Genomic DNA, 6,628 nt, shown 5'->3' on the forward strand with positions numbered 1-6,628 from the left:
TACTATTTTTGTGAGAATGTTTACACTCATGTTCATCATGGATATTGGCTTACAATTCTCCTTTATGGTGGTGTGTTTGTCTGCTTTGGGGTTCCAGGTTATGCTGGCCTCTTAGAATGAATTTGGAAGGTTTGTTGGCAGAAAATTGCCTATAATATTGTCTTTTTCAATTTTTATTTTTTAACCTCTTTTCGGTGTTTCAGAATTCATTATGTATGCAACACACCTAGTACTTCATGCAATACATGCCCTCCACAATACCTACCAATTATTTCTATTTCTATAGGGTTTATTGTGACCTCTCCTCTTTCATTCATGATTTTGTGTGGTTTCTCTCTTTTTGATAAGTCTGATTAAGGGTTTCTCAATCTTATTAATTCTTTCAAAGAACCATCTCTTTGTTTCAATTATACATATATTAACATCTAGATATTGCTTTCTCCTTTATCATTTCTCTCCGCCTGCTGGATTTTGGCTTTCTTGGCAGTACCACAGTGATATAGGAGCTGCAGGTCATATAGGCCTCCTTCCTCTCTTCTGTTGACCACATGCAGCAGATGGCATGGACAACCAGGTCATAGGAACATGCAATGCCAATGAAAGAAAACACAAGGAAGAGGGTGATGCTAACAAACATTGTGTACTCATAGACCCAGTTGTCCATTCAGGCCAGAGTCAACATGGATGGAACATTACAAAAGAAATTGTTGATGGCTCTGGATCTATAATGAATACAGAAATCATATGCAGTGTGGGCACGTTGCATATGAGTCGGTTGAGTCCATGACCCACGATCCTCTTATGATCACCACACACTCTTTTGCTTATACAAATAGCATAGTGTAGAGAAAAGCAAATTTCTGCATAATCATCATAGGCTACAGAGGTCAATAATAATACTTATGCATCAGATACATTAATGAAGAAGAAACTACGAATTGCTCACCTGATGAAAGAAATAGACTTGTTTCCAGAGAGATAATCAGAAACCATCTTGAAGATAATACTGGAGATGTAGTTCAGGTCCATGAGGGAGCTAATTAAGTAGAAAATAAATGGGTGTGTGGAGATGGGTGTCTAGGATGATGAGGATTTTCATAGACAGGTTACCAAACAGAGCCACTAGGAAAAGGAGAAAACTGAGAAGAAGAAGAAAAAAAAATTCAATTCTTGATGGTGTGAATAACCCCAATAAGAAGAGATCAGTTGACTTTTGTTTAATATTTTTCATGGGATATTAATTTAGTTTTCCCTAAAGGGCAACACATATTAAGTACAGAAAAAACAATCTTATTAATTCATTACTTTAGTTCCACTGTGTTTTATTCAGAACACATTGCAGCTCTTAAAAAATTAACACATATTTTGAAAAAAAAAAAAGCCTCATAGTTAACATCTTAATGACAGTTCCAGGAAGTCAAGAAGGTGGATGAGTGGCAGGCTGAGATGACATCAGGTCACAGGAGTACAGTTAGATAATTATCAAACCATTCCAAATAACTACAAATCCAACAGGAGATCTAAGAGAAGAGCAGCAATTTTAGAAACAGAAATTGACCTCTTTCTGAAAGGTACCCCACAAGAGGCAGATCCAGGGAGACTCACCTTCCTTCTCTGGAGGCAAGAATCTGCTGGGTTTGGAGACTCCAAATAGGCTTGTGTGCCAGAGACAGAAATGCTTGGTCACAGGCAGGGAGAGCTCCGAGTGAGACTGGAGACCAGGGAGACGGTAATGACTGATGACTTTTCTCCGGAGGCACACTGAGGAGTGGGGTCCTGAGTTTTTGGCTCCTTCTGGGATAGACACTGGGAGGCCACCATTTTCTTTCCTATCCTCCAGAGCTCTATGGAAAGCATTCAGGGAACAAAAGCTCCCGAGACAGAACCCAAGCAGATTACATAGCCTGTCCCCTGGCAAGTGGGGCACAATACCACCTCAGGCAAAGACATTTGAGAATTATTACAACAGGACCATACCGCAGAAAATTAGCAAGAAAATCTAGCCAAGACCAAGCTCATGGATCAAAGAAAGCAAGGAAATTCCAGAGGGGAAAGCAAAGCATGGAACTCATAGGTTTCTCCCCATGATTCCTTAGTCTCGCAAAGTTAATTATTTTTTTCAAATTTCATTTTTTGTCTTATTCTATTTTTTTAACTTTTAGTCTTTAATCTTTTAACATTTTTTAAATAGTTTATCTTAACAATACCTTTCTTAAAAAATTAATCATTCATTATTACAGTCATATTTTACCTATCATTGTATCTAACTTTACTTTATGTATACATATAGTATTTTTTTTTCTATAAAAATCTTGAGATACAACTTCTTCTAATAGATCAAAATATACGCTAAATCTAGCACAGGTATTTGTTCTAGTCTCCAGCCTGAACAAATTCTCTTCACTTTCTTTTACTTTCTTTCCCAACTATCTTATCACCTCCTTATTTAGATTTATTTATTTTTTTTTTAAGATTTTATTTATTTATTTGACAGAGAGAAATTACAAGTACACTGAGAGGCAGGCAGAGAGAGAGAGAGAGAGAGAGAGAGAGAAGGAAGCAGGCTCCCTGCTGAGCAGAGAGCCCGATGCGGGACTCGATCCCAGGACGCTGAGATCATGACCTGAGCCGAAGGCAGCGGCTTAACCCACTGAGCCACCCAGGCGCCCAGATTTATTTTTTCTAATTTTCATGTTTGAAGTCGTATTCCATCCCTTCATAGTATTTACCCCTATTTGTGTGTGTGTGTGTGCATGTATTTTTTTAATTTATTTCTTATTTTCAGCATAACAGTATTCATTATTTTTGCACCACACTCAGTGCTCCATGCAATCCGTGCCCTCCATAATACCCACCACCTGGTACCCCAAACTCCCACCCCCCACCCCTACAAAACCCTAAGATTGGTTTTCAGAGTCCATAGTCTGTCATGGTTCACCTCCCCTTCCAATTTACCCCACCTCCCTTTTCCTCTCTATCTCCTCATGTCATCCATGCTATTTGTTATGCTCCACAAATAAGTGAAACCTTATGATAATTGACTCTCTCTGCTTGACTGATTTCACTCAGCATAATCTCTTCCAGTCCCATCCATGTTGCTACAAAAGTTGGGTATTCATCATTTCTGATGGAGGCATAATAATCCATAGTGTATATGGACCACATCTTCCTTATCCATTCATCCATTGAAGGGTGTCTTGGTTCTTTCCACAGTTTGGTGACCGTGGTCATTGCTGCTATAAACATTGGGGTACAGAAGGCCCTTCTTTTCACGACATCTTTATCTTTTGGGTAAATACCCAGGAGTGCAATTGCAGAGTTATAGGGAAGCTCTATTTTTAATTTTTTGAGGAATCTCCACTTCTTTTTACCCCCTTACTTCCTCCCTTGATTTGGGATCTCTTCTGATTTGATTAATGTACATTTTTCTGGGGTCTTTGCTACCCTTTTATTTTATTCTCCCTTTCATATATTCTTATATGGATAAAATGACAAAGCAGAAAAACTAAGCATAAAAAAAGAGGCAGTACCAAAGGCTAGGGACCTAATCAATACAGACATTGGTAATGTGTCAGATATACAGTTCAGAATGATGATTCTCAAGGTGCTAGGTGGGCTTTTAAAAGGCATGGAAGTATTAGAGAAACCTTGTCTGGACAAATAAAAGCCCTTTCTGGAGAAATAAAAGAGCCAAAAGAACCAAAATCTAACCAAGCTGAAATTTGAAAAAACAAAACAAAACAAAACAAAACAAAAACAAATAAACTAACAAACCAACAAACAAAAAGCCACCATTAATGTGGTGCAATAAAAATTTAGGCTCTTACTGCTAGGAAAAATGAAGCAGGAGAGAGAATTAGTGATATAGAAGACCAAATGATGGAGAATAAAGAAGCTGAGCAAAAGTGAGACAACTACTGGACCACAAGGGTAGAATTAGAAAGATAAGTGATACCATAGGATGAAACAATATTAGAATAATTGGGACTCCAGGAGGAGAACAAAGACAGAGGAGTGAAGAAGGCATACTGCAGTGAATTATTATAGAGAATTTCCCTAATATGGCAAAAGGAATAAACAATGTCCACAATAGCCAAACTATGGAAAGAACCTAGATGTCCATCAACAGATGAGTGGATAAAGAAGATATGGTATATATGTACAGTGGAATACTATGAAACCAGCAAAAGAAATGAAATCTTGCCTTTTGCAAGGATGTGGATGGAACTAGAGGGTATCATGATGAGTGAAATAAGTCAATCAGAGAAAGACAAGTATCATATTATCTCCCTGATATGAAGAATTTGAGAGGCAAAGTGGGGGGTTTGGAGAGTAGGGAAGGAAAAAATGAAAGAAGATGGGATCAGGAGGGAGACAAACAACAAGAGATTCTTAATCTCACACAACAAACTGAGGGTTGCTGGGTGGGGGGGGAGTGATTAGATAATGGACATTGGGGAGGGTATGTGCTATGGTGAGTGTATGGAGTGTGTAAACCTTGTGATTCACAGACCTGCAATGCCGGGTCTAACGATACATTATATGTTATTAAAAATTTTTTTAAAAAAAGTTTACCCTATCAAGGACCAAAAAAAAAAACCTTGCATAAATTAAGTTATTATCAACATCATCTATTATACTTCTTAAGTTTGCATCATAGGGCAATGTAAATGCATAAATTATAGACCCATACTTGAATATATTTTATGACACTTAGGCAGTGATTTTTTCTTTTATGATTAAGTCTTAAGATTTCTGAAACTATAGAAGCCTATCAGGTCACACTTTAGATATATATCCTTTTGGATTGTTCATTTGTTTGTTTTGATGGCAAGACTTATTCTCTACTTCTTTCTCCCCCAGAAATCTACAAGGAAGGGCTATTTACAACTATAAATTATAGGAAGCAGATGCCATCCTCATCACTCACTATTCAAATGCTTTAAAGAAACTCCATTCCTGGCAATTTTCTCTAAAATTATATTATAGCTACTGGTCTCTGCTTACACTCTTTGAAGAGGTCTGTATTGTTCTTCTGCTTCTCAATAATTATATAACAGTATGCATGGCTTTATGGCACCTTTTCTTATTCCGCTTGACCTCTTGCTTTTGTGTATTTAAATCTCTTTCCATTTTTTTAGTAAGTGTGAGTTTAGCTCTTATATGTACCATAATCTCTCATAAAACTAAAGTAACATAATAAATAAGTATATTTTCATAAGTTTAAGTAAAGTGGTAAAGAGAGTAGAAGGTGGAATCAGGGATGGAAAGGTTAAGGACATTTTGGGGGAAGAAATTTGAAGGAACAGACACTTAAAATAGTAGGAGGAATGGCATTTTGAGAATAATCTACATAGGAAGGATTGGAAGGAATCTTCTCCAGAAGGAATAACACCAGTGAGTAAAGCTCAACATATTATGCCTACAAAGGATTGTAAGGCTTCAGTCTCTCATACTTCTCTAGGACCAAAGCCATCAGAATATTGAAGAAGTTTTTCTATGAAAGACACACACACACACACACACGTATGTACACTGAATTAAAAATGATTAACATATGTGCGTGGTGATGGGTATTAAAGAGGGAACATATTGCATGGAGCACTGGATGTAGTGCATAGACAATGAAGCTTGGAACACTGTAAAAATAAAATTAAATTTAAAAAGATGAAGGCAAGAAGCTTCCAAAAAAACTGATGTCTCCAGAGAAATGTGATAATTTGCTAAATCCAAAGAAAAATGCCACGTGTCATATAAAATGAAGTGCCAAATAACAATAAAAACCTTTTGTAAATTAATGATAATAACCAATATAATAAATTTAATGAAAACTCAAAAGATAAACTGATGAAAATCGACCAGAAAGCAACACTGAAACACAGAATTTGACACTTAAGACAGATAAGAGATGAGAGGAATAATATAAGATGATCCAACATACACATATGGACATTTCTGCAAATGCATATGACATTCTGTAAATGCGTCTTAATATAGATGGCAAATAGATGCAAACATTTATATATTAAATTTGTATTAAAAAGAATCCTATCTTAACACAAAATACTTTAGGCAGCAATTATGAAATAAAAAAAGTTCTTTAACTGCTCAAAATTAAATAGAAATTAAAAGAAAAAAATAAAAAAGCTATTAATTAAAAATCTACTATAGATGAAACAGAGTCAAGAATATGTACATGTTATTTATGCCTCAAGAAATTGGTTTAGTGCTTCTATATTTTCATTTCAAGATATTTCTTGTTTCCTCTCATTTCCTCTCATTTTCAGTCTTAATCAAAGAATCGATTAAGACTTCTCTTATTCCCTGCAACAATACAACTTTAATCCATACTGTAGAGAATACACATGTTACTTCCAGATCCTCTCAATGAATTCTAATCCATGTCCTGCCCCGACACAAAAGTTGTCCTAGGTGTTTTTCCTTGCAAAGATCAACCTCCTCTTGATTATCTACTCTGTAAATTGTTTTGTAAATGTATATATTCAGTTTATTGCTGCATCATAATAAGGAAGTTCCTCTAACTAAGGTCATTTATAATTTGCATATTACCATTTTTAATTTAGTTTAATGACATTTAATAAGAATTACAAATATTACATATACTCTT

General features: G+C 35.9%; 1 pseudogene; it reads right to left on the bottom strand.

The window, feature by feature from the left end:
• Positions 1–418: 418 nt before the first annotated feature.
• LOC132027651 (olfactory receptor 2L8-like) lies at positions 419–1,231 on the bottom strand (annotated as a pseudogene).
• Between the last annotated feature and the right edge of the window lie 5,397 nt (positions 1,232–6,628).

This window comes from Mustela nigripes, chromosome 12 (genome assembly GCF_022355385.1).
Source record: "Mustela nigripes isolate SB6536 chromosome 12, MUSNIG.SB6536, whole genome shotgun sequence".
Classification (NCBI taxonomy): Eukaryota; Metazoa; Chordata; class Mammalia; order Carnivora; family Mustelidae; genus Mustela; species Mustela nigripes.